This window comes from Hemibagrus wyckioides, linkage group LG10 (assembly GCF_019097595.1).
Source record: "Hemibagrus wyckioides isolate EC202008001 linkage group LG10, SWU_Hwy_1.0, whole genome shotgun sequence".
In the NCBI taxonomy this organism is placed as follows: Eukaryota; Metazoa; Chordata; class Actinopteri; order Siluriformes; family Bagridae; genus Hemibagrus; species Hemibagrus wyckioides.
The window spans coordinates 15,574,882-15,596,506 of record NC_080719.1 but is presented as its reverse complement, the minus strand read 5'-3'; the positions used below and the strand labels follow the sequence as shown (position 1 = coordinate 15,596,506).

Sequence of the window (21,625 nt, the reverse complement as noted above, 5' to 3'; positions counted from 1 at the left end):
CGTTCTCCTCCATTTCTTCAAGAAATAGGATGAAGAAGGAGAATTCCTGTCGCGATCGTGACAAATGTGACAGAATTAGGATGTCTGGCCATTTTACAAGAGCCTTGTCAGCCACACTGGAAAATGGATCACAACATATTCTTCCATTACAAAAGTGGATCGATACCACAGCAACGTCTCAATATGTACTTTGAATTGCGAAACGTAGCTTACCAAATAGTACAATATTACATTGTATGTAGTATCAGATCACACTACAGTTCTGTACAATTCTCAAACATTTTGCAACCAGGGACCTCTTTATATATAATCACTGCAAAACTAAGATTCCACAGAATCTCAATATTTTTTTAGCAACCTAATAGCAGTATTGAAATATTAGGCTAATTAAATGTATGTACCCTAAATATTAGAGTTTTTTTAATTCCTGAAATTATCAGCAACAAACCTCTGTATGGTTTTTAAATCAGGTGAATGGTGAAATACTACTAACTAACTAACTGCTTTAACTATTATGGGGATGATTTTGATACCGAGTATTTCTGTAAGTCATGCTGAGGTAAAAATGCTGTAAATATAAATGAAATGAAAATAGCTTAAAAAATACAATAGCTTTGACACTGGAGGGTTGTGATTTCCATCACTGTAGTAAAAAAAAAGTCAGCGTCCCCAGACCCTGCTTTGAAAACCACCGCTTTAGAGGAATCAAAAGTGGGAACCACATACAATCACATCAGGACTTCATAATGACTTATTTAGGGATATTGAAATCATAAGGTTTCATGTATTCATTTTTTATTTTTTTGTGCAAATTACTATGGTGGGATATACTAGGCTGGGACTGGGACATACTATATGTTTTGGTTTGAAGGCTGAAAATAAATAAATAGACAAACAAACAAACAAATAAATAAACATCCAAAACAACACAAAATGATTTTAAAATTGCACCAAAAATGTACTAGCCATTAAAAACTGCAAAATGTAAAACTGCTCTAGCTCAAAAGGAAAACAGTAGTGTAAAAGGGAGAGAGAATAAGTGTGTAAGTCTGAGAGTTTTATGTTCTGGCAGAAGACGGAAAAAGGTACTCATTTCTTTTTCAATCTGTTTCACAATGCATGTGTGCCTGGAGAATTGCAGCTAAAGTTCAGACTAGGTGCCTGCCCCCATCTTGCAAAAAAACCACTAGAGTTGTGGGGGAGTGAAAAAGGAGGGAAAAATGTGCCATTGAACTCTGACTTGAGATTGTGAGGCAAAAGGAGAGAGCGAGTCTGGAGTGGCTTGGAGGGAGAGAGCTTCAGGATGAAGTGGAGGGAGGGAGGGAGGCTGGGAGGGCGGGAGGGAGGGAAGATGGGCGCAAGGAATGGAGAGAGAGAGGCAAGGGAATTAGGAAGGTGAGGGACTAAGCCACCCTTACAGCCTTTCCACATGAGCACACCTTATAAACACCCCATGCAAAATCGTAAAGGGATACTGGAATGGACAATAGAATTAAAATATAGATTACAGAAATGGCCTCCACACTGGCTTATCTGCCAACAGTGAGGGAACTAACAAATTGGATCAGGGCATAATGTGTCAAAGCAAAGAAGTAAGGAAGAAAAGGGAAAGTAAATGCGTGTCACTGCAATTCCAGGTGATATACTTCATCTCATAATCATAAAGTGTAGAGATCTTACTAGTAACTCATCCAAATAGATATGTGACATTAAAACGACTTTTTCTTTAATGTCATTAAAACAAACCAGATGAACTACAAATAACTACAGAAGTCTCATAAGAATCCAATAAGAATTATTCAGTTTACTACAGTTTAGGCTTGCAGTGTGTGCGTGTGTTCACAATGATCTCTCAATTCACCAAAATATGTGAATGCAAGCAGAACAGGCAGTTCCTAAATCGTAACCTGAGCATGAGAATGAGTGCAAATCCTGACTTGAAAATCCTGACAGATTTGCAGTATGTGACAGAAATGACAAGCAGGCTATGGGTATAGCGCAGGAGTGCACCATGTCTCTTTATGGATGAGCACAAACAGAAGCCATGAAATAACGTAGCAGCCGCCGCCATGAAGAATTTCACTCTGACTCAAGACACGTGACTTTCCCCAGCCTTACAGTTTGCCACCAATGAACGAGGGCAAATGCTGTTGCCATAGTAATCCCCTGTATGTTTGCTATCCGGCACCGAGGTTTTTTCGTGAAAGAGGATGGCTGCTTTCTCACATCATTTAAAATGCTGCACTTCGAATAAAACAAATCTACTTCTACATCTCTCAAGCATGAACTGTTATGGTGCTGTTAGCACAAACTATGCAATTTGATCAGATTCTTATTTCTATCTGTTTCTTGTGAGTTAACATGCATTGTTATGTTTGTATATAGTTCTGTGCATAACTGAAGTCAGAGTGGAACTCAAGGTCACATTGCCAGATATATTAAAGCCCCAGGGACTGCAATACTCACCTTAAACTCTACTCTTGTGTCTGCTTTGTGTTTTCGGCCTTGACTTTCCACAACTCAGGCCATGCTCCACATCTCCTATACAAAACAGAACAGAGGTATTTGTTGGTGAATACATATAGCACCAAAAGAATGCATGTGTTTATGGATATTAAAAAAATATGCAATTTCAGGCTACTTGTAGTATTTAAACTAGCATATATTAAGTTCCAAGAACTGTGAAGAAATTTTCAGAAAAGGCTTGCGTTGTTGCTCATTGATTCTGATTATCTATTTATTAAGCTATTATGTATTTGTCATATCTACTGCAACAAGGTCAAGTAAACCTTAACAATTACGCAGTGAATGGCTAATACCCAGTCTGCAGCTGTCTTACATAAACACACACACAGCAAATGGCATTATGGCTTTGAATTCTATTAAAAAAAAATAAATAAATTCACAAAAAATTATAAGAGAATAATTGCATGAAAAAGAATAATTGCATGGAACATAAAACAAATAACTATTCATAACACATACAAGCAAGCAGTGGGATTTCTGACGTAACAATAAATATTTTCTTTCGTTCCTAAAGACTTTGAGAAAGACATTTCAAATAAATAATATCTGTAGTCCCTTAGTTAATACTAAATACTACAACACAAATTGACAGAAATAAACAAGAAGGTGAAGACAAAGCTAAGACTAAGTTATCTTTTTACAAAGCTCACATTTGCAGCAAAGAAAAGGTGCTGCATTTGTATTCACAACTTTTGTGTGTGTGTGTGTGTGTGTAGTCAACCTTTTATAAATGTAAGACATTTAAACCTGATTTAGCTTGTCAGAAAAAAAAATAAAATAAAATAAAAGACAAAAATAAAAATGAATAAAGATAAACACAGACCCCTTGCAAAAAGGCATCAAGAAGAAGGTTTATCAAGGAAGAACTGAGGAAAAATTAACGTTTTGTTTTTGCCTTATTATCATTTAATGGTCTGGTCATATGCATTTTGACTTCTATTTTGTTTGAACAATTTTGGAATTTTTCATACTTAAAAAACGAGTCCAGTGCCAACAACCATTTTGAGCCTAACAGAAGTCTGAACCATGATGATTCGCGCTTACAAAAGGTAATATGAAATAGCCGGTCGATTAAAAAGGTTATATAAAAAAACTTTTGTTGTCTTTTGCATTAAACTCCACCTTTAGTCGGTTAAAATGTGTAGTTTAATGCGCCTCTTGTTGAATCTTCGAGCTGTAATAATGTACAAGGCAGCTTTTCCTTCCTGTTTCATTTGATGGATCAGAGGCGGTTGCTAAGCTACCACACTCCGGATTCACGAGCTCAGACGGGAAATGAGTGACATTTGCTTTTTGAAGCAAAAGAGAGAGAGAGAGAGAGAGAGAGAGAGAGAGAGAGAGAGAAATGAAAACTGAATGATAATGAGAGAGGGAAGTCCATTTCACCACGCCACTTCGAACTCGTATTGCCAAAAATAGTTAGCCCCTTTAAAATATGTCGTGAAATTCATTCATTCATTCCTGTTACACTGGAGTGATGCGCATGACAGTAATATAGGTCACTGTGGGAAGGAAATTTGCTACAGTTTAGCTATAACCTTGGTTTACCATGGTTTAGTTTACGTAATATTTAATATTGCAGTATAAATAATAATTATATCTGTTTTAAATAAACATGTATACCATAGCTTACTGCTAAGAAAGTACCTACAAAGCAGTAGTGCCAGAAATGCCCTCATACATCAGAGAGGTGTGTGCAGGAAGGCAGTGAACCCAGGCAGAATTATTATTTCAAACATAATATTTAATGGCTAGAGTCTTAAATGAAATATGAAAAAGAATATGAAACTTATTTCAAGCTGGAGTCCTTCAGCTTTATTTGAAACATGTTACAAGCCTTTTACAAAGCAGCCTAAAATATCTAAATTGTGCAAATTATTTAATTACTTTACACTATTCGTTTGTTACTGTGTGTGTGTGTGTGTGTGTGTGTGTTTTATTGAATGGCCGGACATCTTCTGTCGGTTATTCTTACAATAAGTCTTGTGAATACAAAGTAAACAAAGGATTTTAAAGGCCTGTACTGTAATATTATTATTATTATTATTATTATTATTATTATTATTATTGAAACTGTAAATTCAGTTAAACACAAAAAGTGCTGGCTCTTTCAAATAATAGTAATATTTTACCATGGAACTGACAGTTATAGGGGCTGTATCAAAATGTTCCAAAAATAGGGGAAGGTGGATGAGGAGATGTTTTAATAGCACATGGATGCCTGTAAATGAACCATCTCTGAAATTCGGCATAATTCAACTTCACATTCAGATAGCAGGTCTGTATGAGATTGGTGTAAGTAAGATACTGACTACTTTATGCAGAGTTATTTAAATAATGTTACTTAAAAAAAAACTTCACCAAAATATCATTTTTCTGCTGGTGACAGCTGTATTTGCTGAATTCTGACAAGCCTTTACTCAGAGAGCATTTTAACAGCATGTAGCACAAATGCAGCTTTGTTAGCCATCCTCTTACAGCAGGCCACACACCGGGAAGGTATAACACTCAGGCTACCTCTTTTAACAATGAACTGAATCAGATGCACAATTTGTATGATAATAGTTCTAGCTCCTTTTTTCTTTAAAAAAAAAGAAAAAGAAAAAAAAAAAAGCAGTTGCACTTGTATATATCGTAGCAATAGCCAAAGACAGTGTTTCCATAAACAGATCCTCTTGAATTGAGGCTCTCATTCTCTAACCTGAACACATGTGTTTTGCCCTTCTTTTCCTTCTAATATATTTTTAATCTGCAGCAAAATTGAAATGCGGAGTTGGTTACATATAACTGAGATTAGTCATGGGCGTAGACAATGGTAGTGCTGCATATGCCAGGTGCTAAGACAAGACTCCATCTGCCGGCTCCCACTGCAGGCCCAGACACATATTAATGTGGGAAAACGTCTGGGACACCCCTCATTCAGACAGGCAGGCCTCAGACTGGACGTCCATCTCTGGGGCATATTTCCATCAGTCTTTATGAACAGAACATATGCATAATACCTGCATAATATTTTGTTGTTAAGTCTATGTGAGAACGCTAAATAGCAATGCTAAAGGGGAGTTAAAGTGGGTCTTTTAATGGCATTAAGCCGAAAGCACTTCACTTTGAACTTGAATGTGTTTTTGTGCATATTATATTTGCATTTTATATTTTATATTTTCATTGTAGCTTTCTTGTCATAGGAGATTCACACGCACCATATCAAAGCAACAAAATCTGTAATGTAAGTCATGTATTTGGGCAGCTTACTGCAACAAAGCTAGTATTTCACTATCAAATAATATAACTGCTCTAGACAGCATGGTGGGCAAGTAACCTGCTGTGTTGCTTCTCACTCATATCAATTCCCAGCATCCCCTTTCTCAGAAGTTCATGTTCATGACAAGGTTACAACGCCTTTGTTCATACTGAATAGTTGGCGGATTAAAACAAAACAAAAACCATGTATCATGATGATAAATTGTGGATATCTTACAAAGCTCATAATGACAAGAAAATAGGGGATTTAAAACACATGTGTTCATCCATTCAAGGTCATGGACAAATGCAATGTCACTGTGATCTTAAAACATCTGATTGTTTTTTTACACAATGGCTTCCCACAGTGCAGGATCTACCCTGATCTATTTGATCCATGTAAGCTGCATGCCATGCTCCAAATGGAACAGTGAGTACAGTAATGCTATAAAAGGCCATGTCTGTCATGACATATAAAGGTGAGGAAGATCTTTAGATAACCAAAGGTTCATTTATATCACAGATAGAAAATGTGACGATAGCATAGAAATAACCAGAGCCATTTTGCTACAATGCTGTGTACTAACATTAATCTTCATACTGAGTAAATTCTTACTCATTTTAAAGTATGATGGTTAGTTTAGTAACCTTGCATTTCTATATCCAATGACATACACACCAACTGCAGTTATTCATATTATAGGGAAGCATTTTAAAATGTAACAAGCACACACTACATGCAACCTTGTGTATAACTACATGTTATAAAAATGTCCATTGTTAAAACTTACAGTACATAGGCCAATAACATTGAATCTGATCAATCTGCTCCTTGCTAAATCAGCATTATTCTACATGATTTTAACAAATCATACTGTTTCATTTAATATTTCACTGTCACCAGCCAATCAAGCTTATGTAAGTCTACATTATTTCACTTGTCAACAGTTTTGTGGTCCAAAATATCCCAGGAGAAGCAACAACAGTTACACATATTAGAGTATAACTCCAACACAGTGTGCACAACACACACACACACACACACGTTGGGTTTTAATTTTGCTTTTCCATAATCTCTATATGGACGCACATATGAGCGATTGCACGCCAGACCACGTGACCCAGGAACGGACCAATCATCTAAAAGAACACCCTTAACCCTTTTGTCATCGTCTAAAAATCCACATGAGCATGGTCTATGGTGGAATGTATGCCACACACCCTGCAGAACAGGACTGTACTTCTTCATCACCCAAATATCTTACTACGATTATACCGAGAATTTAACAGCTGGGTTGCCAGATTATCGCTATCTAACCCAAATAAGGTGTAAAACCAGTCCCACAAGAGAGTAATTCATTCAACCCATCTGCAATCAACCACGGTACGTCCAAATGAAAGTATATCGAGCTCCAGTTCCATGTCACGAAAAAATATGCCACACAGCTATGAAATACATCAATCTGGCAACACGGTTCTTCAAGCGCAACCATCCACTGCGAATGCCGAGCTTCTAACACGGGGGCTGGAGGAAGCAGCCACCTGCATTTACGCACCATGCAATACAAAAAACACATTCCCCTCATACGGATTGCCTCAGACGATGACTCAGACACGGCATAAAAGTGAACCGAGTGTCCCAGGGTCGCCTACCGTTTCCTCCGCGATGCTGTTTTAGCGAGCACCGCCGTTTCTCCCGTGCACATCTACGGAGCTCAGCGCCTCGTTCTCCGGTTTCCTTCTTCCTTCTTTTCCTCCAGATTCCAAGAGAATCCGAGTCGCCTATACGGCCCGAAGTGATGGGAATTAGTTTCTACATTCGGTTCTCTAGCTTTATGATATCGCATAAAACTCATACAGCTAGATAACCAAAGAGAAAAACTAATCCAAGGCTCTTAAAGGCACCGCCGCGTGCCGGATATGCAGCTTCTGTTGTGGTCACATGGAGCTGTCGCGTTCGTTCGCGTGCAGCGCCGACACACGCGCACACACACACACACACACCGCGCTTTCACACATCATATGCGCACATGAGCACAAAATAAAATGCTCCTCACAAAACCATTCGATATTACATTATACACCCACCACTGTAAACACACACAGCTTCCACACGTTGTATGTTAAACGCTGACCTTATTGCAGTACAGCCAGGTGTGTATGTGTGTGTGTGTGTGTGAGAGAGAGAGAGAGAGAGAGAGAGAGAGAGGCTCCCTCCGGTACAGTAGGCCTTGAAACGCTTTATTCCCTATTCGTACCTAAATAAAACGTGTCCCTGGATAGCTTCCGAATTTATCTCCCTAATAAATTGCCTCAGGCCTTCCGACTATAGTAAAAATATAATTATGTAATAATATAATTGTATATGATGGCATTTTTACAAAAATAATGCAAAAGGTGAATACTGTTATAGAAAAACGTAGATAACCTGTATATACGTGTGCATGTGGGAGATGTGCTGTAACCGTTAACTATTCCCATTCACAACCAATCAATGAACAGCTCCAAATTTACTCAGTTGGGTCGGGTCAAAGCGTTTCTCTAACAAGGTGCACCACACAAGCAGCCTTCTTGCAAAGACCATAAAATTGTCAAAACAATTCACTGCACATTAGACAACACACGTGGGATATATACAGGCACACCTCAATCCTATTCATAAAGCTTTACATGCATAAACGCATAAACTGCAAAATAAAATCTATCAGTCATGAAATAAAGTAGAAGAATATGAAGAATTTGGTTTCTTTTCCGATGTTAAAACTAAGGGGTAAAAACAAACACGAGTGCCTCTTTGGTCAAACCTTTATTGGTAAAACTATTAGAGCTAATAGATCCTCCAATAGCCTGGTACTAGAAATAATAATAATAATAATAATAATAATAATAATAATAATAATAACTTACGGATTTTTGTATATTTTTTTTAATTCCTTCTTTTCCACGTATGTCCTACTCCACATGTCCAGGCGTAAGAACAGGCTAGAGAAGCTCTAGAGAAGTTACACAATTCTACAGACCCACGATTCGTTTCCGACGATCGCATGCTTTTATACTAAACATGGTGTAAAAATTGTAAGCCACCAGAATGTAAGAATGTTAAACGGTACTCGATATGAACGCTCTAACACTCTGATGGGGTCCTGTTTATCCTATTTACCACCGGAATGCACGATTTTAGACTACATCCTTTCTTTTTTCCTTTCTCTACGGTATTTGTTATTTTATTTTCTCCATCAGGGTAGCACAAACCGAGATTTGAGCATCTTTAGGCAGTTTGGAGAACGACGACGTGAAGAGAAAGCGACTCGAGCTGTAACTGCCATCACCGGGGGGCAGGACTGGGCCACTGGGGGTCAACACGCTGTGATGTCATCACGATTTCGCCATGCTTATTGATAACACATGGCTGAGCAAACTCAAAAACCGTACAGCCTTCACCAAGCATTCAAAACTCACACTATATCGTTTTCTGATTTTATTTTATTTTATTTTTATTCAAGGATTTAAATCTGTATTCGATATGTACTATTTAAAAAAAATCAGCATATGTATGCTATATATTTACCCATGTGGCCAGCGTTAGGTTTTTAACATTTATTTAAACAAAGACTTCTTCAGCTGTGGGGCTGATTTCTAATTTACGGAAATATTTAGTGCTGCTCATAACCATAAACTATAGACTATTTAGTAGTATGACTATATGCTAAATGTTCCTATTAATGATATTAAGAAGATAACGGTGCTGTTATTAAACGAAATCATAAATTCAATATGAGGAGCAAGGAAGTTCAAGTTTGTACTACAGCTACACCCTTTATTATACAGATTATATATTTACTTTTTTTGTATAAGAAGAAATTTTGTTTAATGGTGAGTGTATATGTGTCTATAGTGCATTTATTATGTTGTAGTGGAATGCAGTCAAGTCTATATATGTGGTCTACATGTTTTGGAAGGTATGGCAAGATGTGACTGTGTGTGCTGTAAAGGCCAATGACAGAGAGAGAGAGAGAGAGAGAGAGAGAGAGAGAGATGCTTTAGCTAACTAATCTCCAATGTAAAACGTTGTTAATAATGAATCTTAATTGGTCATTTAGTGCAGACTCTTTGAAGATGTATGTCTGACTCGGTCACCTGCTTGAGTGGGGAAATTTACTATGTGGAAGGGCAAAGGGCAAATAGCGCCTCAAAAATATGCTGACGAGATTCTATATCTGGTATTATAAATCAAACAAATATATCCTCCAATTATATTAAAAACAAACAAACAAACAAATAAACAAAAAATTAAGCAATGGACTGTGTACCGTTGCTACACATTCAATGCAAGAAGAACACTGCGGCATAAATAAGAACATTATTATTATTATTATTATTATTATTATTATTATTATTATTATTATTATTATTATTATTATTATTATTATTATTGTTGTTGTTCTTGTTGTTGTTGTTGTTGTTGTCGTCGTCGTCATCACTGTTGTAATAATAATAATAATAATAATAATAATAATAAAATTAATCAATTCTTGGGCTTAGATGTTATTAAAACCACGCCAGTTCTTATAAAGGAATCAAATACAAATCACGATCTATTTCATGATTTAAACACAGATGGTTTTACTCGCCTGTTTTCGGTATTTTTACCTTACCCTATTTCACATGCCTATTTCAGTTGTACATAAAGAGCCACAATAGAACCAATAGAACAATAACAATATTTGACGTGCAACAAAATATAAACAAATGAACGTATTCCAAGAAAGAAAGAACAGTAGGGAATCTCTCTCTCTCTCTCTCTCTCTCTCTCTCTCTCTTTCTGTTTCACATACATACACACACCCCTTTCCTTAAAATTTGCTGGCAGTATACTTTCCTCACGTTAAGTCCTGCTGCAAATGATATAACAGTATGACAAAATGGGTAAGCTACTTAAGAAATGTTTGCAAATATTGTAAATATTTTTTACAAATAAACTGTCAATATCAGTAAAATGTCTATAAATTGTTATATAATGTCTAAAAATTGTTATATAATATTTAATGGATGCGCACCCCAACATTTGCAAATACCTTGAGGTTCTAGCTAAATACTTGAGGTTCTAGCTAAAACCTTGGCCTTGGTCACGTGATCTCTCCCTCTCCCTCTCTCTCTCTCTCTCTGTCTCTCTCGCGTTGCATTCATTAGGACAGTAAAGCGCGGAACTCACATGGCCCTGTCCGTGGTGCTGAAATCACTTCCGCTCAGCTTCATTTTCGGTCTTCTCGAGTTCACTACCAATATTATCTCCAAATTCTTCTAAAATTATTTTAAATAATGTTTTTCTTAATGGGTTCTTAAAAAAAGTTTTAAAATCAAACATTCTATGATAAAATTCTTTAGCAATAGGTAATTGTTTCATGCAAAATTTAAATTTACTCAATTTTTCATGTATTTCCAGAGGATGTACATGAAATAAACCATAGCAAAAGCATTAACTAGCAATGCGATTCTAACACTTAAATAGTTTTTGGAGGCGTAATAATAATAATAATAATAATAATAATAATAATAATTACAACAACAACAACAACAACAACAACAATAATAATAATAATAATAATAATAATAATAATAATAATAATAATAATACCCTGTATACTTATACTAACTGTATTTGAAAAATAAAATAACAATACAATTTTAATACATTAGTTAAGGTTTTAAATGGCAATATTTTGGCATAGAAATTTGTTAATATACCACCTAATGTCTCACACTGTCTCTGATATTTTCAAATGAACATATTAGAAACGTGAACCATATGTTATAAATGTTATAAGTTCTTTTGTTTGGTGGGACTTTAACAAATTTGACCAGGTGTAGAGTTTATTAAGCACTGACACAATTTATTAACAAGTAATATTAATTAATAGCACACACACACACACACACATTTGTCAGTTACATTTTCTTTACATTTAATAGACATCTAAAAGTGTATCACAGAAAACAAAAGTGAAGAACAACAACAACAACAACAACAATAATAATAATAATAATAATAATAATAATAATAATAATAATAATAATAATAATAATAAATCCAACTACAATTTAACAATTTACCGAGAACTTAAACAGTTTATCTATTCTACCTCTCCTATTTCAAGAAGCGATAAAATAAGACTTTTGTGTCTTCCCTATTGTTGTCCCAAAGGGGAAAAAACACTGATTAATGAATTTCACACCGTAGTTCTGCAGAACATTTCTTTCCCACAAACAAGTGATCGAGAAGGAGAAAAAAACATGTAGGCCGAAAAGAAAGAAGTCAACATCAAGTTCAACAGCGTGCAGGCGTTCATTAACATGACAATAGCGTCTGAGAGCACACAAAGTCTTTCTGAACAACAGACTCGGGCGTCAATGCGCTCCGGGACATTTTCCCAGGCTCCTGCAACAATCGCACAACTGTTTGCTTTTTCTGGAGGAGCGGGGATTACCTCCACAACCCTATGGCTCAATATTTCATTCTGAGCACCCGTGGAGATGAAATCATGAGAACAATTTCGTTAAAATGCGGCACATTAACTCTGAGCAAAAGACTTTCGTGAGCTACAAAAATGCTGATTATAAATTGATGACCAGCAGAGGCTTTTTGTAAAAGACTAATAATAAATAAACGCTGATTTAATGTACAGGCCATGACAGATAACAGTTGTGCAACTTTTAAATAGCTGCATAATGACTTCATTCCAAGAAGAGGCAGTCGATTTTGTTGAAGATTATTATACTGTATCAAAGATACAACACTCACAGGCACTCCGATAAGCTTCAACTAATCCACATCCTCTGTCATCATGCATTTGTTGATGTTTCTAAAGCTCGTCAAGAAGCGACAAAATGTTGTATAATATAGCACCTCTTTCTGATTTCTGCATTAACCTGGGTGTTTGGGCTTGAGATCAGGTTTGTCTGTGTTTCTTTTAGCATCTTACAGCATGCAAATTTGGGTACAGAAACTCAAACAACCCCAGCATTGTGAAGTGATGACTATTGTTCATTTGACATAGGCTATGCAATGGAGAGAAAAGTAAAATAAAAAAAGCACCACGGCGTGTCAAATTGTGCAGACTATAGGGATGCAGTCAGATCCATTAATGATGTATCGACCCATAGACCTTTTTTCTTCCTGGAGCTTACGAAACTACCAAACAACTTGTAACCCATTTCAGCCCGACAGCTGGGGCTTATTTATAGCATTAACCAACAGTTAGCTAGTTAACACACACACATACACACAGACACACTAACTTTTAGCTAGGTGAAGAATCATGCTAATAAATAACTTACTCATCACACCTTTTCACCTCATTGCTGCTTTGCTCTAAATCACAGACGAGATGAGTCAAAAAAGATTATCCTTTGATACAGATAAGCTGTCCGATATTAAGTAAACGTGTACTGAGGGCAGGATTAGAGCCCAAAACAAGAGCCACATCTTTAACGGAACTCGCAGGTTTGTGAAATAAAACGCAGGGATGAGTTACGTTGCCTCGGAAACGCGCGCTCTCAGTTCCGCATCCACAAGGCGCGCGCCCAGAACCCGTTGCTACGTTGCACATTCTCAATACGTCGAAACACAGAGCGAGGGATGCTCTGATTGGCTGACTGCCTCCTCTTAGCCGTACGTACGCCTGCGTCTTGACGTCATTGACCTCAGCGTGATCTTTTACGTTGTAATTTCACAAAACTCAGAATTTTTTTGCTTGCTATTCTTTGGTTTGCCCATGCTTTGTATTTTCGTTGCTTGTTGTTTTTAAAATCATTTCCAATTAAATAAATTCTAAAAATAATATTTTTCAGGTTTACTGAGCATATTTTATTGAAATTTTTACTAATTCATTAATTGCAGCTTATTCTCAGATGTCAAAATTACATGTCTTGTAAGGGCCACGTTTTTCACTCAAAGCTTTCGTATTATGATGCAGTAAATAATGATATTATACAATCACAATCTCTAAAATAATGATTGTAGATAATAATTGGTTGTCTTATTCATTGGCTGTTATAGACCAGTGAGGGTGATGCCCTGGATTCTAAACGAAACTGAACGAAATTTTGAATTTTGGGTATTGTTTCTGGATGAAAACAGAAAATAAGAAACATACCCCATATACGTAGTATATGAGGTAGGTTTTTCGGTAATAAATTGCATCTACTAAACTGGGACTGAACGAGATAATAATAATAATAATAATAATAATAATAATAATAATAATAATAATAATAATAATAATAATAATAATAATAATAATATGGTTCGTTCTTTTTAAGTCGTGTCTTGTTCATTTTCTCTTAGACTACCCTTTTGCTAAATAAAAATGGTTCTCCTTCACAATTCTTTAAGTGTCTTATTTTGTTTAAGAAAATGCTTTAAAAATAAATAAAAGTTAAGTGGGATGAATGTGGAGTAAGTGAAAATAACTGACATAATAATCTTTTTGAAACCATTTAGTAAACCAGCAAAAGCTGATCATAAACTCCGAGTCTGAAATTATATGATCACGCAAGCTATAGTAAAGCAGTTGGTTGAGGATTTAGACGATATCATGTGTTGTGAAATGCAAGTAGAATCCTTGAAGATTCCTTGGATTTATTTAAAGAGCGTATAAGAAAGTTTCGTTTAGTAAAATTAAAGCATTCCTGTGTAGTTGTTGTTTTGTATCCTGTTTAGTGTATAAACTCCTTTTCAACAGTAAAGTGGAATTATGACAGCACAGAAAAATACCCAGTGTTGACTTTTTCATCTGGAATTCGACCCTCAAGACATTTATCTCTGATTAAGAGATTAAAATGAGTTCCGTTTCATTAGTACTGATATTTCTCATTCAACTTTTTCTTAAAAAATATTTCATTTCATTCACTTTTTATTGATTTCAGGCTTTGCAGATTTTAACAGTATAAATTCTGCATACAGGGATTATGCGGAGCGAAATGTCTGTGAAAGGTGTGGACAGAGACACAGACACAGCGACACTCATCGGCGAAATGGCGTAATATCAATGCTTAACCTCCATGCTGCGAAGCTGTCACATTATACACATGTTCATCCCGGATCACATGCAGAACAGCTTTACTGTATGATGAGTTAAGCCCAAACAATATAAACAATCATTCACAATCATTCATTTGTTGTGTTGATGATAACTTTCAAGAAAGCATTCAAATCAAATCATATATATATATATATATATATATATATATATATATATATATATATATATATATATATATATATAACCACGTGAAACAAGTCTGCATTAATCTTCCCATTTGCCCCCTTCTTCTGTTTTGGGGAATCTTTTGCAGACAGATAGATGTGAACCTTCCCTCTCTCCCTCTCTCTCTCTCTCTCTCTTTCTCTCTCTCTCTCTCTCTCTCTCTCTCTATCTATCTATCTATCTATCTCTTTCTTTCTTACTTACTTTTAGTAAAGAAAAAAAAATCAAATATATAAATAAACAATTAAATAACGATGATGCTACGTTTACCAGTGTACTGAAATGAATGTTCCACATAACCAGGAAAATTAAATGAATAATTGTAATCACTGTATTTCTGTAATCACTGTATTTCACCTATGGGGTCAAATCGAGTTATTTCAAAGAACCAACCAAACAAATTCCTTAATTAAAAAAAAATTGCATAACGTAATATATATATATATATATATATATATATATATATATATATATATATATATATATATATATATATATATATATATATATATATATATATATATATATATATATATATATATAAAATTCTTTTTTTAAATAACCAAATAGACCAAATAAAAATAGCCACATTGTGCAAAATATGTTTTAATTTTTTTTAAAGATTTACTGTAAGAATAAAAGAGGAAACTTTTAATGTTCTAAAAATCTAGTGAAATCTTTGACACTGACATTTGAAATTTGCCAATTACAGGTTGAAAAAGGGTCCTTATAATACTGTGCAATGTCAGGTGATGTTTTAATCAGTTTGAGGCATACACAAGCAGTATTTGTAACACTAACTGTAATAACTGCTCACCTGCCAATGCCATAATAGGCACAATACTCCATAATGAGCCTATAAGATGCTGTAGTTTAGAGCATATAATTCAGATGATTTTGATTCTGTCCTCAGATAGCCACAGCGAAGTGATGAATTTATTGGAAGCAAGGAAGACGGCGTGTTGTTACCTACATATTATCACAAACGAAGCTTCTAAGACCGCAAAACGTTACTAGTATCAATCACATTTCAAGCCATGATGTAACGCTTTGAGAGCTTTTGCTTCTCAGGTGATCATGTATCATCTCGCATCTCTAGTGGTCAGCTGGTCAGAAACCTGGTCTTTCTTGAAGACAATATTATTAACCAGCTTTACCACATTTATAACACAATTAGTTCGTTGTAAGGCTCTCAAACACCACACATTAATCCCTTCACTTAATCCCAAATGATCTTAACGATTTGCGCGAATATAATTTGTTATATAAAATGTATCCGAATTTAGATATTTAAGCCGCACAGAAAGACTATACCCATACAATACGTTTTATTTTCTTCTAAATGTTAGTAATCACACAAATCAGTGTGTACACAGCAAAACCCACAGAGTTGAATTAACGCTTACAGTCCAACTGGGAATAAGTGAATACAGTAAGAGTTCATTAATAAAAAGAGCAAATCTTTCAATTCAATGGATTTCTAAAATCTCTAGATTCACTAGATTTTCATAATTAGTAAATTAAATGTCAACTAAAACTTATTTTGGAACCCCTCATGTTCCAAGAACCTCTTCAACAGCCTACTAAGGACGACTTTATATATAGCCAACATTTTACTGCAACCTTATATATTTTTCTGTTTATGTAGCTCAGGTAATGCATAATGTGATTATTTACAGTTTATTCACCAATAACGCATAAGTTGTTTTTAAAACATTTCCAAATCATTAAAAATCAGTCAGACTTTTTAGCAATAATAATTGCATTCGTATACAAATGAAATTGACCTCTTGCATTTGTTGTTTGCTCTAGGACATAAAATCAAGCATGTAAATAGAGCACAGCCTAAATATTTACGTTAGAGCTATCAGCAGATCAGCTTATATGACCAGAATGAGCACGAATACAGTGAAATCACAGATACAGTGTAGAGCTGAACGCACTGTGCAACAGGTGTTAGGTTTAAACGCTGGGGAAAAATAACACTATGAGAAAACTCTACGATGCAGCAGATCCCATTAAATCCCATTAATATTTATAAGAGTCACTGAGATAGATATTTTATTGTTTATAAGTTACCTTTTTAGACTATATCAAGAGCTTAGTCACACTTTCTCACACTCTTTTTTTTCTACAGAAATAAACTTTCTCTGCAATTAAAGGCAGTTTACACAAGATAAAATAATCAATAAACATGTAAAAGTGCCTCTTTCGTCTCTTTCATGCGTTACAACCAGGGAAATAAAAGCAGATTTTTTTTTCCTTTCTTTTTAGAAAGCTCGAAAAAACACATTCTTCATTCTAATTTACCGTTAAAAAATTCTTATTAATTATTAAGATTTTATTTGATAGAAACTACTTAGATTAACTTAGTTAATTAGTTAGTTAACTATGTAACATCAGATTCTCAGCACTTAAAGTTGCTATTTTGCGACAGCTGGAGATCTGAAAGCAAAATGGCCTACAATTAAATAAAACAAACAAACAAACAAACAAATAAATGAACATTTTATTTGTTAGTCTTAAAATATGCCCAATTTTAATTTGAACGATTTCTTATTTCTTTCTGATTTTAGCTAGACCAAAAGCATGGCGAGACATTGGTAATATTCAATAATAATAAAGGAACCTCGTGGTAAATAGACCAATATCACAAACTATTTGTTTAGCAGTCAGCACACTAGATTTCAGCAGCTGAATATAGGCCTTTACTCACCCTCAGTGCGTTTTGTGCATCACCAAGCTGTAACTCCGGGAGAAAAGTCGCGCACTGAGCTTTAATTGGCGCTGTGCAACATGTTATGGAAATGAGCACTCACACTGTGTCTTAAAGACTTATCCCAAATAAACGACGAGACGGGGGGGGCAAATAAATTCCATCTCTTTATCCCTGAAGCTCTCCTCGGTCAAGTTCAAGCGCATAGCTCCAGTCTCATAGTTCCAAGGTTGCCAGATTGGGAGATTGCTCGTATAGCCGGTTGCGCTATTTGCGTTTGAAAAGAGAGATGATGAGCCCTTTCACGTGCGTGAACATTTTTAGTGTTATTCAACCTTATTTTGATACGGTTCAGTGTTTTTGTACTATATTTATCCCTTTATTTATAACATTGGAAAGTCATTGCTACAACTTACTACAATCAACAAATTTTTATGTATCACGAATGAACTTTAGATTCAACTCTGAAGTCTGGCTACGATATTGCAAATATATTGCTGATATTTTCTTAAACAATAAACTATTGAATTAAGGAATTGAAGAATTATAGCAGGAAGCCTTTCTTTAACGAAATATTTAGCATTTTGAGAAATATTTCCAAAATAATTAATCAAAGGCTTTATAATGGGTGAGAAAAGATGTCAGATCTACAGCCTGAACGAGTTGTACCTCTGGTGGAATCTATAAATAAGCACTCCAGACCTTTTAGATAGTTAAGAACCCATGAGGAAACAAAGAACCTTTCCAAGAAAGTATACATTTTATAAATATAAATGATTATTGTATAAATTATACATTTTCAGAAGCTTGTTCTATTATATTCCAACAGTGTAGTGGATTATACACAATATATAATACAGTTTATCCCCCCAAAAAACATCAATTCCAGTTTAATGGTCTTGTGTTTGTTTTCATGATGTGATCAACTTCAAAAAGCCCCAAAACCATACAAATCTAGTCACTTTTTCTAATACTTTACAAAGAGCTGGAATGAAAATACATATCATCACACACAGCTTTCGTTTTCTGAAAATTGTTGAAAAGTCTGCAATTTGCTGCTTTGGCAACCACAAACCTCATCATCTTCAAATCTCATGAATAAACTTAGACAGCTTTCCACCAAGAGAGGGATCCTGGATGTGTGGGAACGTGTGGGCGTGTCCTTGTTTGCATATATTCAAATAAAGCGTGACTAAAATGCATAACCATTGAACAATAGATGCTGACTCCCACCAGCGCCTCAGACTGAATCTTTCTCCTTAGAGGCCAAGCTTACAGCCATGAAAGAAAGGCCTGTGAGAAAAGTGAGGCCCGTGTGAGGTTTCATTTGTACACTGTATAACGTGTTTTGTTCTCGTTGCTTGCGGGTGGCCATGAGTGTGGCTTGCAAAACATGTTACCATTTAAAGAGGTATGGATTTGAACTTACTGCCTTTACTGCAAAAACTGGACAACATTGGAGGGAGTAAGTGAAACAAAGTAAACGTACTAATATATCTTAAAGCTTAAACATAAAATTGTAGCTATAGTAGATCCAGTTTCTACCTTTATAGCATCATGATGATAACATTTGTGACAATAAATAACAATGATTTGGCATAATCCAATCTCACAGTACATTTCTAAGCACATGAGCCAGCTGAAAGAGACAGATAGGGGAAGAAGACATCTTGGAGACAGACAGACAGACAGACAGATAGATAGATAGATAGATAGATAGATAGATAGATAGATAGATAGATAGATAGATAGATAGATAGATAGATAGATAGATAGATAGATAGATAGATAAATCAAAAGTGGAGGTGTGTGGATACACTGGGGACCAGTATACAAACCAACAATCAGAGGAAAGCACGGAGCTGAAGACAGCAGGTTTTGCTCTACTTTGTTGATCAAAAGCTTAGTGTATCAGACTGAGCTAATTTTTAAAGCTGGAAACATTATATAATATAACAGTATACATAATGTAGTTTATAGTATGCAATATTATCTGGCAAAAAGCTGATGGTGAGGCAAAGCACATTCTTAGAATGTCACCAAGGTGCACTTCACCACATTATGCCCTGAAAAAGAAATAAATCTACATGGTCTCCAATGTAAACAATGAACAGCTGCAAAATAAATGTAAAAGCTCTACATGGGAAACATCACCATGTGAAAATACATGAACCATGTTGAAAATTCACAACATGAAATTCCATGAGAAAAAATGAAATTAGGAAATTTGTCTAAGGGTGAATAATCCATGATTTAAGCATTTAAATTACAGCATTAGAACAAGACATGAAGATTCATTTGCAGCTTTATATCAGCTGAAATATCATTGTCATGCATGCATGTAGTGTAATTTAAACCTTGTGTATAATGTGGCATATGTATGATACCAATCATGGCAAATTTATTACTGTAAATATGAACTGATAATAATTTACAAAATAACCACATTGTGTGTGAATACAATGAAGCTTGCCTATATTTCTGTGACTTTTGTAATGGATTGTAATGGAAGGTTTGGTTTCCCTTGCTGTTGAGAAAATATCTAAATATATCAGCAATATGACAAAAGTGAGGAAATTATAACAAAGACGCAACATCCTTTCAAACCCAAGCCATATCCTCCAAACAAATGCAGGCACATGCGAGATTCTGATTTCAATAAAGCTGGGCATGCTGGCAGACTTATAGGGGGGTTACTTTTGTGCGCATCAGTGAAGGAAAACAGCCTGGGTTTGAGCTAGCACATAAATGCACGGAAACAAAGAGCTCACTGCAAAGCTGCTGTTTTCTTTTATGCAGCCAAGTAGGCTATTTCCTATTCAGGATGGAATAAAGGGTGCAGCATTTCTGCACATTTAAGTATTACATTTGGATTGTGCGTATAATATGTTTGAGATTCAGAAATTGTGGTCTAAAATCACTTTCCACAATGTCGGAAAAGCTTTTGCTGTGGACTCCCTACATCATTTTGTGTAATTTTTCAGTGCGATTTCAGTGCACCATTGAAAGATGACGGTGTAGAGCTAATGCAATGTTTGTAACAAAATTACCTATTTTCAATATGGAAGCTTACTGGAGTAAAATTACCACTTCCATTTTTCATCGGAAATTAGATAATTTCAAAATTATATTGGTGCTCCTATATACATACTGTATATAATTATGTCAAAGCCCTGTACAGTGTTTCTCTCTCTACTTCTTTTTTATTCAATTTGTCCATTTGTCAGATGTTTTAATGTTTGCAATATGAGTGATGCAAGGTTAAGTCTCCATCTGACAAGAAAAACGTACATATGTAATTGTCAGTGTAAGGACAGAGAAAGCCATAAACGAACACAACAGTGCAAGCTTTCAGGATTTCTACAAGCTCTAGACATGGAACTATGAGCCAAGATATAAAGTATACAATCTTACAAGTTGAATTTAGATTCAAGCTTTAATGGTCTTTTCATTTAAGAATAACATAAAAAGTGAAAGTGCGTACAGAGAAAACAGGGCTGCAACATTACCAAACTCCTACTGGATGACATTTTGTGATCCTACCTAATGTCAAGACATGCATGGAGGAGGCATTTACTTATTTTCCTGGCATGGTTGGACTCCACTTGTCTTCTTAGAGGAAAGCATCACTGCAAATCAATATAAAAAATTTCTGACTGATCACCTTTATCCTACAACAAAACATTTCTTTCCTTATTCTTGCTGTGGTCTCTTCCAGGATAACTCCACCCCATCTACAGGGCATGAGGGCTCACTGAATGGCTTGATGAAGATGAAAATGATGTAAATCATATGCATTGGCCTTCACAGTCACCAGCTCACAACCCCACTGATAGATTTTATAGATATTTAAGACAACTCTTTACACTGCCATTAG

The 21,625-nt window shown here is 35.3% G+C and overlaps 1 long non-coding RNA gene across 2 annotated transcripts in view; it reads right to left on the bottom strand.

Annotated features, from left to right (window-relative positions):
* The window catches only part of LOC131360965 (uncharacterized), a 34,717-nt gene extending 21,391 nt beyond the window's left edge, over positions 1 to 13,326 (bottom strand). Inside the window, exons 1-2 of one of the 2 annotated variants that reach the window (XR_009205932.1) lie at positions 13,102 to 13,326; positions 2,467 to 2,541 (exon numbers count right to left, since the gene is read on the bottom strand). This is a non-coding gene — a long non-coding RNA (uncharacterized LOC131360965). Of the gene's footprint in view, positions 1 to 2,466; positions 2,542 to 7,419; positions 7,601 to 13,101 lie in introns of those variants that run through there. The other variant, XR_009205933.1, reaches the window with a different exon arrangement.
* Positions 13,327 to 21,625: the final 8,299 nt, after the last annotated feature.